The sequence below is a fragment of the Dermacentor silvarum genome, chromosome 1, assembly GCF_013339745.2.
Source record: "Dermacentor silvarum isolate Dsil-2018 chromosome 1, BIME_Dsil_1.4, whole genome shotgun sequence".
NCBI classification, from domain to species: Eukaryota; Metazoa; Arthropoda; class Arachnida; order Ixodida; family Ixodidae; genus Dermacentor; species Dermacentor silvarum.
Window position 1 is genome coordinate 444,846,609 of NC_051154.1, and position 14,171 is coordinate 444,860,779.

General features: G+C 48.9%; 1 pseudogene; it reads left to right on the top strand.

Moving 5' to 3' along the window:
• The first annotated feature begins 385 nt into the window (after positions 1-385).
• Positions 386-591, top strand: LOC119437802 (U2 spliceosomal RNA; annotated as a pseudogene).
• The last annotated feature ends 13,580 nt before the right edge of the window (positions 592-14,171 follow it).

Sequence of the window (14,171 nt, forward strand, 5' to 3'; positions counted from 1 at the left end):
CTGTGAAGGTGGATTGACCAGCGAAGCTGTGTATGTGATTGACCGTTGCTACTATGAAACGTTCCAAGTTTGCGAGATCGGGGCCACGTGGACGGTTCGCATTTCTTTCAGCCTCGTGGTCCTGGCGGGCAGCACGCTTACGCTTGGCGTCCGCGGTCCGCTCATCGTCGGTGGTCTCATTCCGCTGCCGCCGCATCCATTCCCTTTTCTCTTCACGCCGTCGTTCTTGGTCGGCACGCTGTTCTTCTTCAGACCACACAACACGTGACCTACCCATTTCACAGTCAGGGCAGACTGAGGAAAGCAGCCTATATATACGTACAGCATGACGTCAGGAGAAAGACACTCAGGTTGGTAGGCACTAGTTTGAATACGCGGGATGGCGTACACTTCTATGAAGCGGACGTAGACATGACCAACGCGGGTCAAAGTGTAGTATATGTTCCTATCAGCCTAATATCTGCTACGGGTTATATTTCGACCCAAGATATTAAACTTATTTTTGCAAGTTGGCGGAGTGCTTGAAGCCTGCTTCATCTCCGCCGCGGGTCGGCCCGGTATTGTACTATCTTCGGGTTCGGCCGATGGTTTTTGGTCTATACGGACATCAATACGCTAGAAACTAGCCATATAAAGCTTCGCTGTAAAAAGAACTACCTCGGCATCAACAATGGCGCGTATAGTTTGCCTGGAGACGATGCAATTGTCGCCACGTGCTGATCTACTCATGCGTACTACTGAGAATTTTGAGCGAATTAACCATGCATTTCTCCTAAACGCCTGTTAGCCATATATATTTCAGTCCGCAAGCTAGAAAATGGGGGCCCGTGTTATGTAAGAATTCTTTTCATTTTATAGCGGAGCTTTATATGTCTACCCTCCCATACATTTTTCAATGTCCGTGCCTAAAAACTCCCGAGCCCTCTATGAGGAGGCAAAGCAAACCACTAAGGCATGTGCTGACAACTGGCGTAGCAAGACGAAAGCTAAGAAACGACCCAATACATAGTTTCATACAATAATTACTTAAGAGAGCTCTGGCTCTAGTGTCTGCGGGAGCTGCAATCGGGGCGGTTCAGTCAGCATGGGAATTATGGGATGTACATGGACTTGCCCATACGTCGGCCTTGTGGCTTCAAACGTGACTTAGACTTTGTAAATGCATCATTTTCAACAAAGTACTGTGTAATAAAGAATTAAATAAACATTAATAAAATCGTCCGCCGGCAGTATTCGAACACCTCTAGCACAAAAGCCCGACATTGAAACCTTTACGCCACGGACGCATGCATCGACAAGACAAGCGGCATAGAACGTCGTTATGAATTTTTTGCCTGCAAGCCAGCGTCTTGAGACGCTTGGCGCGTTTCAATTTGGACACCTCGACAGGTTGAGCCGCTATTAGTAGGGATCGCAAGGTCGATTGCAGCGGTCGCGAAGCTTGGAACGAAAAGCGCGCCAAAACCTAGCGCCAGAGATATCAGTTCGTGGTACATGATTGAAGCGCGACTAGATGAGGGGAGGGGGGGGGGGACAAACACTGAAACTAGGAAACCTGTGTGAAAAAACAATTAGAACACTTCAAATCAGAGTAGAGTAAATATTCCGTGTCAAATACTTTTCCTCTACTAAATCAACAACTGTTCATTTTGTTTCCATTTCACAATTTATTAGTTCGTTCTTGGTGACCCCTACCAATCAGTGATTCGGGTGCAAGGCTTGGCAAGACTGTGCAAACCAGTTGTTATGTCGTGCGGAGTGGCGTTGCTCGCTTGAACGCGGCGGTTTCATCAGAGTTTCTTCTATTTCCTTGCGTGTTTGCTGAAAACGTGGCGTGCGCTGCACTTCAAATTTTGCGTGACCTAGCGCACGGCATTCACTGGCGAAAGGTGGGAGTCCAGGTTTTTTTTTTTTTATCGTGCAAGTTCACGCTGCGGCATCCGACGCGCTGTGTCTCGTCGTGCATGTTCATTCACTCTCCGTAACACCGGCTCTGAGTGTCCGCCGGGCAGCAAAATTAGTAAGTCGAATGTTTTCTAAATCATAATGTGAGGCAATATTGTCATGTCTTATCCCTGTTGGATGTATATACATGTTGTCGCACGGAATTGGGATTGATTCTGTGAAAAGGTTTCGCATATGAGAGAGAGAGAGAGAGAGAAAATTCATAAGGGAGAGGCAGGGAGGTTAACCAGGCGGAGCCCGGTAGGCTACCCTGCACTGGGAAAGGGGGAAAAGGGATTGAAAGAGGAGACATTAGTAGTAGACAAGTTCACACCCTGCACATTTGCACAGTCAAGCGTTCATCGCTGAGTTTCGTCACAGGCGGTCATACGGGCCTCTGCACCTCAAAAAACGCAGCAGCGCATTTGTAGCCATGCACATAGCAGACGCACGAGGCTACGGGCCCAAGATCTTCTCCTCCGTAAAAGGTCTGTCGTCTAAGTGCTCCAAAGCCGTCCGAAGGGCACTCCTCTCATCTTCCTATCTGGGGCAGTTACATAACAGCTGTCTGGTGGTTTCCTCAACACCACATGTGCTGCAGTTGGCACGTACCGCCATTCCAATCAGGAATGAATAGGAGTTTGTAAAAGAAACTCCTATTCGCAGCCGGTACAGTAAGGCTTCTTCTTGTCGTTTAAACCGGGTAAAAGTTGCAATTGCATCTGTGGGTTCATGGCATATAGGCTCCGGTTGGTAAACTCTGGTGTATTCGATTTTCTTAGAGTTATAATAGGGGAAAGACTGCTGAGGTGCTGCGCTGCATCCGTTCTTGACAATGTTATTGAGATTCTTTCATATTCGCATATGATGTTATACATTAGGACTGCGTGCTGGCCATAGTACTTTTCATCCATTGAAACATGTTTTGTTTGGTCAATTACATTACTTGCATTATTCTAGAAGAATAAAAGTGAAGTTGCTTTTGAAACCTCTGTGGCACTGTCATTGATTTCCATCCTAGTCGCTCACCTTCCTGGGGAAACTACAGGAGCAATTGCCGTCAGTAACAGCCTTATTATGTTCACATTAAGACGTACGCCACTAATATAGTTTAATGACATGCTGGCACTTCAGCTGAGGCGAGTCGCAAGGTCGCCTCAGCCTCAAAAGAAAAATAACTGCTGGTCTAGCGGTCGAAATTCCGGACCCTAAAGAAATTCAAGTACTCGCGCCAAGCAGCATAATATCTTGACGTCACTGCCATTTTCGGTTGTGACGTCACTTTTTTTAGATGGGGACGGTTGCAACGTAGATGGCGACGGTTGCAACGAGCCGCCATTTTCTTGACATGTGGGCTTCTATGGAAGCTTCGCTACCAGTTTACCTTGGTGATTGTGCGTGTTCGCAGAGTATTCTGCCGACACGGAAGGGAAAATACCCAAAATAACTAAATTTTTACATTCAGTGGTGTGCTTTTAGAGCTCAGCTTTTGGGCGCCTGTTACTACGGCGAGCGTCGGCGGCGCGTTCAGAGCAAGGTAGCATTCCAAGTCAATGGAAAGCAGCCCAAATCATCTTTACACCGAAGCCTGAAAGAAACTACAACTGACAAACTTAAGGCCCATATCGCTAACAACCTGCGTCGGTAAACTCATAGAACATGTGGTTCACACACGCCTCACCCGATACATGGATGGTGGAGGACTTTACCCACATAGCATGGTTGGATGTCGACCAAAGTTATCGACGCAGGATATTATATGCTCCAACTGAAACATCACATTATAGATGCGGGCGCGAAAACACTAGTTACCAAGGCGATACTAGGGCTCGATCTAACAAAGTCCTTTGACACTGTCACGCACTAGACAGTACTACAAAATCGCCAAGAGCTCGATGTAGGACGTAAAACATACGCGTACATCAAAGACTTGACGGATCGTACGGCAGTGATTACAATTCGAGGAACCAAATCGGATGAGATCAAACTAGGTAATAGGGGTACTCCGCAGGGGTCGGTCCTATCCCCCTTTCTATTCAACGTGGCAATGATTGGTCTTCCTGCGAGACTGGAAAAAATGGAAGGACTCGGACACAGCCTATACGCGGACCACATCACCCACTGGGTGGCGGCTGGAAGCGATGGGCATGTGGAAGAGATCCTCCAAACAGCAGTAAACACGGTCGAAGACTACATCAGAGACATGGGACTGCGATGTTCCTCTCAAAAATCAGAGCTTCTGCTTTATAGACCCACATGCAGAGGTCGAAAAAGCATTAAGGAAAGGCCGGACGTTGAGGTCACAGTAGAAGGCACCAGGATACCGATAGTGGAGAGCCTAAGAATACTGGGACTCCGCACATCCGAAAATGGTCATAATGGAGAAACTATTAGACTACTGGATAATAGTGTTCACCAAACAATTAGACTAATACAGTGGATATCCAACAGGAACTATAGCATGCAACAGCACAATCTTATTCGATTAATAGAAACATTCGTAATCAGTCGTATTTATATGTGGTCTCTCACCTTAAGCTCTACGTTGCGGAGAAAGCCAAGATAGAATGTATCATTAGAAAGGCGTATAAGCAAGCCTTACGACTTCCAGCAAATACGTCAAACAAGAGTTGGCTAGCGCTCGGCGTGCACAACACATTAGACGAACTTATTGAGGCCCAGAGAGTGCCACAGTATGAAAGACTTACGCAGAGTTTGAGGGGCAAACACATCTTAGACGACATCGGAATATCTTACGAACCACAGCACGGACTGCGGGGAGACATCCCAAGGAAAATAAGGGAACATCTCTCAATACTCCCAATCCCCAGAAACATGGACCCGGAATTTCACGAAGATAGAAGAATCGCAAGACCAAGAGCTCTTCACAAAATATTCAGTAGTATCAGGGACGTGGTCTATGTGGATGCGGCGGAGTACACAAATAGACAGAGTATGTCGATAGTTGCTACCAGTCTACAGGGTGACTCCAGAGCACGGTGTAAGATATATACTCTTTAGGTGAGGACACTCGCCAGACTCGATCGACCAGATAAAGTAGCAAAGGCGCGCGCCGATCGGCCCGGTGACGGCAGCGGATACCTATCGGCAGTACGACGCTACTTCAACACAGAAAGCTTTTTATTGGTTTAATCTCCCGTTGTTATAGCAACCGGCGGTTCGCGGGAAATCCGAAATGATTGAGCGACGCACCAAAGTAGGTCACCCGGGAGAGGGCATGCACGCGTTCCTTGTAGGCGCACGCTCTCGCCTGCGTTCTAACTGAAGTTGCGTCATTCCGCCGATAGGTATCCGCTGCCGTCATCGCCCCAATAGACGCGCGCCCTTGCTACTTTATCTGGTCGATCACGTCTAGCAAGCAAGCCGAGAAGTGCCCCCACCTAAAGAGTATATATCTTACACCGTGCTCCAGAGTTAGAGGCACTGTAAAAATAGGAATTGCTGAGGTGGCGGAGGAGGCTGCCTTAGCACTGGCAATAGCCTCCACGGAGGCCACCATCTTAGTCAGCGACTCGATGACCACCATCAAGAACTATGCCAAAGGAAGAATCTCGCCGGAAGCGCTAAGAATTTTAGCCAACTTTCGTGAAGGTCGAAATGTTTACATTATATGGGCACCCGCACACTCCTCCCTTCCCGGGAACGAAATAGCGCACAACCTGGCTCGAGAACAGACGCACCGAGCAGGTGACACGCAAATACTGGGAACGGAGAGAGACCGGATGACCAGCTTTACCGAGATAACGAAACACTATGAATTGGGCAGTGCCCGTTTCCCCCCGGCACACTCCTCGCTGAGTAGACGGCAAGCGACGGCATGGCGCTTGTTGCAAACAGGAATATATCCGAACCCGGTGGCCTACCACCGTTACTATCCAGAAATTTACACCGATAGATGCAGATTTTGCCAAGAAAGGGCGGACTTACAACATATGGCTTGGGCTTGTCCTGGGACACCCACACAGAATAAAACACACAAGACCAGAGAGCAGTGGGAGACCGCGGTGGTCAGCTCTACACCGGAAGACCAACTTAAGGCAATCCAGCAGGCCGAAGATGCTGCCAGAGCCCAAGGGATCGAGGTCATCATCTAGGTAGAGAGGCCTAGGTCTCACAAGTCTGCTACCCAAATAAAGTTTATTCCTCCTCCTCCAAAAGGCACGCTATCGCAATAAAAAGTTGTCGCAGTTTCACCTGAAAGGTGAAGCATCAATTGCGATAGCAAATTTGTAGAGAGCTATACGGAGTAATGATATTAGCTTTATCAGCTGTATAAACTTGGACATGCAGCAGCACCGGCAACACGCAGAACTGTTGTCGACGCCGTCGGCGTTTTGCCCGCGTTCGCTCAAAATGCGTGCGGCGTTGGTGACTGTTGCCGGAGCCTCTGATATAAATAGGCACTTGGTGCCGCAGCTAAACGTCGCCTCCCTTCCCTCCCCCTCCCCCCCCTCCCCCACGGCCTCTCGCGCGTCGGAAGAAGGCGCGTTTGCTCTACATATATGGTGATTGTAAAGGAGGAAAGAGACGCCTACTTCTGCAGCCCTTAAGCGAGCACGGCGCAGAACGCGCGTTTGTTCTCCGCCGTGCGTTCACTCCCCGTGAAAGCGCGCGCCCCTCGCGCCCTTTCACTCGCACATACAGCGTTCGGCGCGCGGCGACGATTTCATCTCCATTGACGTCATACGGAACCTCACGGCGACGGCGACGCCGACGCCGATGGCAGAAATCTGCTTTTGAGTGTCCATATAATTGCTATCGCAATAAAAAAAAAGAGCACAGCGAAAGGTGAAGGAGCGAACGCGGAGCGGGACAGAGGAAAGACGCGAGCCGCGAACGGCGGAGACCAATGAAAGCGGCCCTTTCACTGACGTCTTCGAGGGAAACTGGTGTTATGCGGACCCGCCCGACCGCTCGATGCGTACTCGTATCTGGTCTCAGCCGGACCACTAGTTTCGTACTATCGTCTTCTTGCGTCAGCTTTCGCTCCCGCTTGTTTTATTAGCTTGGTTTGGTCTAGTTCGGGCTTGTTTCGATTTTCGTTGTTTGCGATTGATTTTTTTAATGATGAGTCTCAACTGCAACGTCCTGATGGAAACGTTTTTGGCGACAGTGCGCCATATCTGATTTTGTACGACAAGACGGACCCTGAATACAAGGACGCGGAGGCGACACACAGTACCTCATTCTCCTTGACTTTGGAACGCGGCGACGCCGCAACAGGAGATAGCACACGAACATGATTATGATCAGTGGCAATGACGTCGTCATCTTCCTAAGACATGACTCGCGTTACGAACGAAGGACGAAGAACGCAAACACAGCGGCGACCTGTCAGCAGATGAAGGAAAAATCACGCGACATCTCGCATCTACAAAGAGGAGGCAACATTTTCATGCTGTCACGTGACCGCCGCCAGTTGGTGTGCCTAAAATCCCTATATAAGAAAGGTACCGCCATCTACTCTTTCCTCCGCTGCCTCCTCTCCTAAAGCGCTTGCTTTTTTCTTTACTTTTTGCTTGCGAAAGCCAAGTCGACGGTGGCGCACCTAGAAAGTCTACGTTGAAGCTTTCAGGCCGGGCGCGCGCCGCCGCCGCCGGCGGCGACTGCGGCTGCGCAGAGGACTTTCAACATGGCTCTGAGGTGGAAAAATATATATATATATATATATATATATATAAAGAAGTGAAAAGCGCCGCTATCATCGTCCAATCGGCGATTCAGGAGAGAGAGAAGCGGCGTTGATCAAAGGATGGCGGTACTTTTCTTATATAGGGACTTTAGGTGTACTCGCTCTGCTGCAGCTCCGGCTAGGCCACAAGCCACCCGCTTAAAAGGGAACAGCCGCATATCATCATCATCAGCTGCGTACTCTGGCGTCGCGCCGCGTGCGTTTTACCGCTAGTGTGTAGGGAGCTATCTGTGGCGACGATCGCTCCGAGATAGCGCCAGAGTATCGCGCGTCGTCTGTTCAGCGATGACGCCATCGATAAGGCATGCGGCGAGCGCGTCAAAACACAGCTCTGCATGAGCGGAGATATGTCTGCGGCGGCTGCTCTGAATCGCGCCCACGCGTCACCCGCACACTGCCTCTCGCTATCTCCCGATTAGCGAGTACGTCACCCTAAAGTTCGCTCCGTTTAGGCTCATTCACACTATAGGCCGACACGACACCAGTTTTGGACTGCCGACTGTTGGCGACAGCACTTTACAGGATGGAAAACGCTGTGACCAACGGTTTAAAGGACGGAAAACGCTGTCGCCAACAGTCGGCAGTCCAAAACTGGTGTCGTGTCGGCCTATAGTGTGAATGAACCTTTTGCAATGTGCCGCGCGAGACAGATTGTCCCCACCAGCCAATATATCGCGGAATAAAAACACGTATAACGCTGCGCTCAAATTTCCCATTAGGGAGTATCGTAATCGGCGGGGATGATACTTTTTTACAAATCTTGTCTCTAACAAGAACGCAGTCAAGATTAAGTAAAAAGAAACATGCTCAATATTAAACTTGTTAGGAAAGCTACTTAAACTCAACAATTCTGGCAAGCGCGATAGAAATAGTTGATCGAAATAGAGAATATTACTTAGAGCAGGTGATGTGGTTCCTTGTTATGGCTTCCATACAGTGCGGCACTTGAGCGATCGGGTTCAAAGCAATCTTACGATGGAAATTGTGGGCCGTTGTTAGGCAGGCCACCGAATACCAATTATATATATAGATAAAGGAAACTGTACTACTGCGCCTTCCACCGTGGAACGGAAATATTAAGGCGAAAGCCGTATATGTCTCGTTTTGAGGTGAACTTGATAAATAACCTTGCACTCGGCCGCACAACGCTTGAAACAGCTAAGCTGGGTGATCGTAGCCCAGTATTTTCCGGAATTGCGCGCGAACTTTTCATCTTATTACTCATGATGATGATAATTTCTGTTCGCGCGTCTCGGACTTACGGCCGCCATTGCGCGTTGCATAGCGCAGCTTGCAACACCGACACCGCGTTCCAGGAGACCCCCTCCGTGAATGCGTCTCTCTCTCGCTCTCGTAGCGCGCAAAACCTCTTCACCTCGCAGAGCAAGAGCCTACGAACGCGCCAGCTGTGGACGACGACGCTCGAACGCAATCATATGGTTCGCATAAATGCGCGTTCTGCAAGCGTGGTTCTATAGCCTAGTGATTACGACGCTCGCCTTGAGACCGGGGGTACGCGGGCTAAATTCCCGCCTCAGCAAGAAAATTTATTTTCTTTCTTGGTAGTGTCTTGCTACGCACCATAAATTACGGCTGGCTTAAATGGCTTCACTGTTAAAAGTGGAGCCAAAATACGGAGAAAAATCGGTAAAAGATACGTACAAACAATCAATAACTCAATAAGATCATTACAAACCCCATAACATTATATGTCAATCGATAGGTAATTACATAAGGAATATAAATATTTATAAGCGATCATGATTGTTGTGAGACAAATTATGATAATTAGCATGACAAAGCGTAAAAACGGGTCGAAAAACCCGAAAAGTGGCCAAGAACCAAGAATTAATTATAGTGATGATGGTAATCATAATGATAAAAAATGGGTAGGGGTAAATGAGGTGAATTAAGAGTGAACTAATGATGGTGAAATAAAGGGGTTTGGTTGGGTGATAGGAGTCAAACGAAAGGTAACAATGCGATATAGTTAGCATTTAAGGGCCGTTTATAGTCCGACGTTTCCGGCGCGCGGGCCAGCGTCGTTTGCGGCCGGTGACGAAACGCTCTCCGACGCGCGCGCCGTTGGCTGTTATCTTCGGAGCATGCGCAGAACGGTCCCAAGCCCGGGCACGCTTTCAACGGCTGTTTGCGACCGTCGGCGAAGCAAGGGCGAAGCGGCGTGGGCGCCTTTATTTCTTCGCGCGAAATGCATTGTGGGTCGGCGCAGTCGACGCGACCAACGCGCGAATGGGCCAGGAGCCAATTCGGCGCCGGGCACGTCGGGGCGCGCGGAAGCCACCGGACATTGGCTGCGCCAGTGCGCCCGACTATTGACCCTTTTCGCGGCGATCCCGTGGGCGCTGCCATGTTTGATCACGTGGTGACGCGTCCATTGCTTGCCTCAACTGCCTCCTTGTTTACAATGGAAGTGTATGACGCCGGCGCGGCTTAGAAAACCTCTGTTTTCGCAGATATCGTAGATGGTGACTAGGTGGACGACACGAAGCTTTGATCACAGCTTCAGAGAACATGCAAAAGCGCTTTCGGAGCTGATTAAGCTATGTCCAAACGGCGCAAGCAGCGTATATGGTGCTTGTTCTAAAAGAGGGGCTAAATATGTTTTCCAAGGTATGCAAACATTCCGCTCATGACTTCAGTCAGGATTAGTGTGTTTTGCTTTTTGTTCTTTATTCGGCAAATATTTTGAAGCAGTGGCTTCTCAGTTTCTGACTCAGTGAAGTTCCTCGGTGCGGCCACTATCTGAATATTTTCTGCCTAATCGCTCGCGGATGTGTTCAGTTCCGATAGATTTGTTCTTGCTGCGCACAAGGCTTGAAACGTAGCTGTTTTGTACATTGTAATACCTTGTAGCAAATATATATTACAACTAGTAACTCGCTTACTCTTGTGGACTGTCACGTAACAATCAGCTTCGACCATTCGTGCGCCATCGGTGTAGTCCATCATTTATTGTGCGTATACATTGCGCATATATTCAAGTGTGCGCCCATTCACTTATTCTTGATACGTCGGCGATAGAGTGGGCGTAAGTTTTCGTGCTATTTGGGACAGATGTGTATAGATAACGTGCGCGAAACTCACTATGACAGGAAGCGGCGCTACTACCGTTATCACTGTTTAACGAGCGGTACTCACTCTTGCCGACGTACCAGGGCTGAAGCCATTTCTTTGAAGGTTAGCGATACAACGCTAGCAGATGAGCAAATTTGTGCATCCTCGAGGAAAGCCCGACATCACGAAGTGGCGGTAATACGTTAGGATAGTTGCAGCAGCGGTCCGCGAACTTGGCCACACAGATTGATTCCATTCCTTCACATGTCAGTCACTATTTTTCCAGCCAACTACTGCACACGTCTTCAATCCACATGATTCAATCAAGCATGATTGCAGCACAGTGTGTTAGCGAAAACTCAGTTGAATTTCCGACAGCTGATCGCACAGAAGCAAGGTAGAAGTGGTAATGGTTTCGTATTCGTGCGCGGTCGCTGAGGAGAGGTATGGCGCGCCGCCATACCTCTCCTCTCGTTTCTCTAAAACAAACTGCTCCGCGAAAAGGGTCAATAGAGGGGGTCGTTTTCGTCAACGTGACGTAGCGTGCGCGCGCGCGCTCATGTTACGTCGGACTATAAACGGCCCTTTACGTCAGTAAATGAGAGTGAATGAAGGTGAATCAAGACTGGTGAAAACTGGTAATTTTGAGTAATGGACCAAATCAAGTGTGATGGAAGTAAAACCGAGATGATAGAGTGAATGAAAGTGAACCAAGCAGTGATAGGGTGAATCAAGAGTGAATTAAGCGTGAATCAAGAGGTTATGGAATGGAAGAGTGATTTGCAAAAAATATATGTGAGATTTGAGGGTCCAAGTGAGAGTCACTCAGCAAAAAAACTTCTTAGTCACGTTTCGAGTTTGGTGAATCGTATCAAAAATGACTGTACGTCACAAAAGAGCGCGTCATCCAAGCGCGCGCCGAGTGTCACGCAAGCCAGCGAAAGAACACGCCGGCCCCGCGGTAACTTCAACAGAGGGGGAGAGCGCAAACGCCCAAAACGACAACGCGAACAACGGCGCCTGGACGTCTAGAAGAGCCTCGACGAAGGGACGTTAACCGGAGAGAGAAAGAGAGAGAGCACGCACGCGCCGAGACACCTTCTCACCCGGCGAGTCGAAAGAGATAACTACAGCGTGAGCGTGCGCCAATAGCATGAGTCATCACCCCCCCCCCCCCTTGACAACTCTCCCACGGCGGCGGGTGAAGGTACGAGAAAAGACCAGAAGATTCCCAAGCTTTGACCATGCTACGAGATCACGACTCCTATAGGAAAGTTCGAGAACGAATGTGGAAGCTATATAACCGCCGTGCGAGAATCGTCAGTAGGAGTTCAGTCCGCACCGGTGAAGTGATGTAACGTGAAGACCGAGCGTCTGCGGAGGAAGGGGATTCCCCGGCAAGCTAGTCGCGACGAGTTCATCGAGCGTCTGCATTTCAGGAAGAAGTTCTTTCTTCGAGATTTGCCCGAGCTACGCCGAGATCGTCTTACTCCAAGACCAACCAGCAGGGTGAATACGATTGGACACTAGTGTTCCTATTTATTTTGTACTTTACGTGTTGGACTCAGTGCTTGTCGTTAATTATTTCCTTGTGTTTGTTAATACCCATCTGAATTGTATTATGTTGTGTCTAGCCTAAGTGTGCAAGTGTGTGTGTAACTGCCTTGTGTGAAGAATATATTTTGTTGTGTTTTGACAACTCTGGGCTCTGACTCGGTCTTTGGACAGCAACCGGCGTTCACTGGCGCACCAGAGGGCCCATTCTTAATTGCCCTTGCTTTCGTGGGATTATTTTCGGAAGCTGATAAGTCGGCTTTGGAATTTGGTCCGGCGTTCGCGCCTCGTTCACGGGGTCTGTGACACTGTAAATGTGGTTTCAGAGTGATGACTCAGCAAAAAAGCGCAGAGTCATGGTCCGAGTTTGGTAAATAAAAGATGCCTTGCAAAAATGACTACATAATATAGGTTCAGAGTGACGATGACTCGGCAAATATAAGTGCTGAGTCACGGTCCGAGTTTGGTCGAATAAGGATGACTTGCAAAATTGACTTTGCAAAATATGTGTTCAGAGTGAAGATGACTCAGCAAAAAAGTGGTCGTCATGTCATTGAGTTAGCGGCGCTCGGGCTTAGTCGTCAGCTAAGACGACTCGGGCGAGTCGTCTTAGCTGTAGCATAAGGCACCCCTAGTAATTTTTTAAACCATTATTCGAAAATGTTACATCGGAGCCGTATATGGCAAGGGTACTATAGAATTTGTGTGTCCGCACACAGAAACGCCCGAGGCTCCGGGGCGTACAGATGCCGCCCTCTACGAGGAGCCGGAGAAAATTCACGGCCACCAGTAAGACATGTGCTGACACATGGCGCAGCAAGAGGAAAACTAGGAAGCCACCGAATAATACATGGCGTTCCGCGCTCGGAGCGATGGTGGATTAGGCTGCCTCGGAGAAAACAATGGCTGGTCTCATCGAAGCTCTGCTGTGACTCCGTAGAAAACCTATGGTTGGGTAGTGTTGAGTATGAGTGGCTATGGGGAGGCCATGTGGACTTAGGACTCCCGAAGAGCAGCTCGCTTACGAAGCGCAACGGCGCGAACTTAGACGAGAGTACGATCGATATCATAGCGACCACAAAGCCATTGTGACCGTCATTACTAAGTGACAATGAGTGAGGCAATAGAGCATTTGCAAGTTTTCTTACGGCGATGTTTACAGCTTCGCTGGTCGTCCACCTTCGAAGGGTGGAATGGCCTTGGAATTTTTTCCCATTCTTCATGCTCATCGTCATTGTTTCGCACGAATTCGTGCCCCCGGCCATTATCGCCTATATAGATCGGCCACTCAGAGGGACGCGGGTGATAAGAAATTATAGAACCGGACGAAAAAAATCCTTCGCGTAATATGGCCCCATAGGTACTCTATTTACAAAGTAGTACGTGCGCTAGAGGTGCGACCAGCCTGTCGTTATGGCGTACACATTCTTAGCAAAGAAAAAGTAATTTCCTACCAGCGTTCGGAGGGACTTTCGCTCGGTCGCTTCTAGTTCGGCTGTTTTTTGCCGTTTTTTAACTGTAGCCATTTTGTTCCCTTGTTAGTAACGGAAACTGTAACATGATTTGGTTAATACTGTGGTTTTGTTTCTTTGTTTATTTTTTTTTATTCGTCATGCAGTCGGTGTATATCGCTCACCGTTCATGGGTGCACTGAGTGAAAAAATTGCTTTCCACTCCTCTCTGTGTTGATACGCCGCAATACTTCAGTCTCAGTAGCACTGACCTGGAGTGGCGCAACCAGGAATTTGTTCCATGGGGAAATGGGGGGGGGGGGGGGGGGTTCGCGCTTGACCAGGGGAAGGAGTTGAAAGGCGGGGGTTGTCGCACGTCACTTTATGCCAGCTACCGCGGTACGCAGAAATTTCGCAAGGTGTAACCAGGGAGG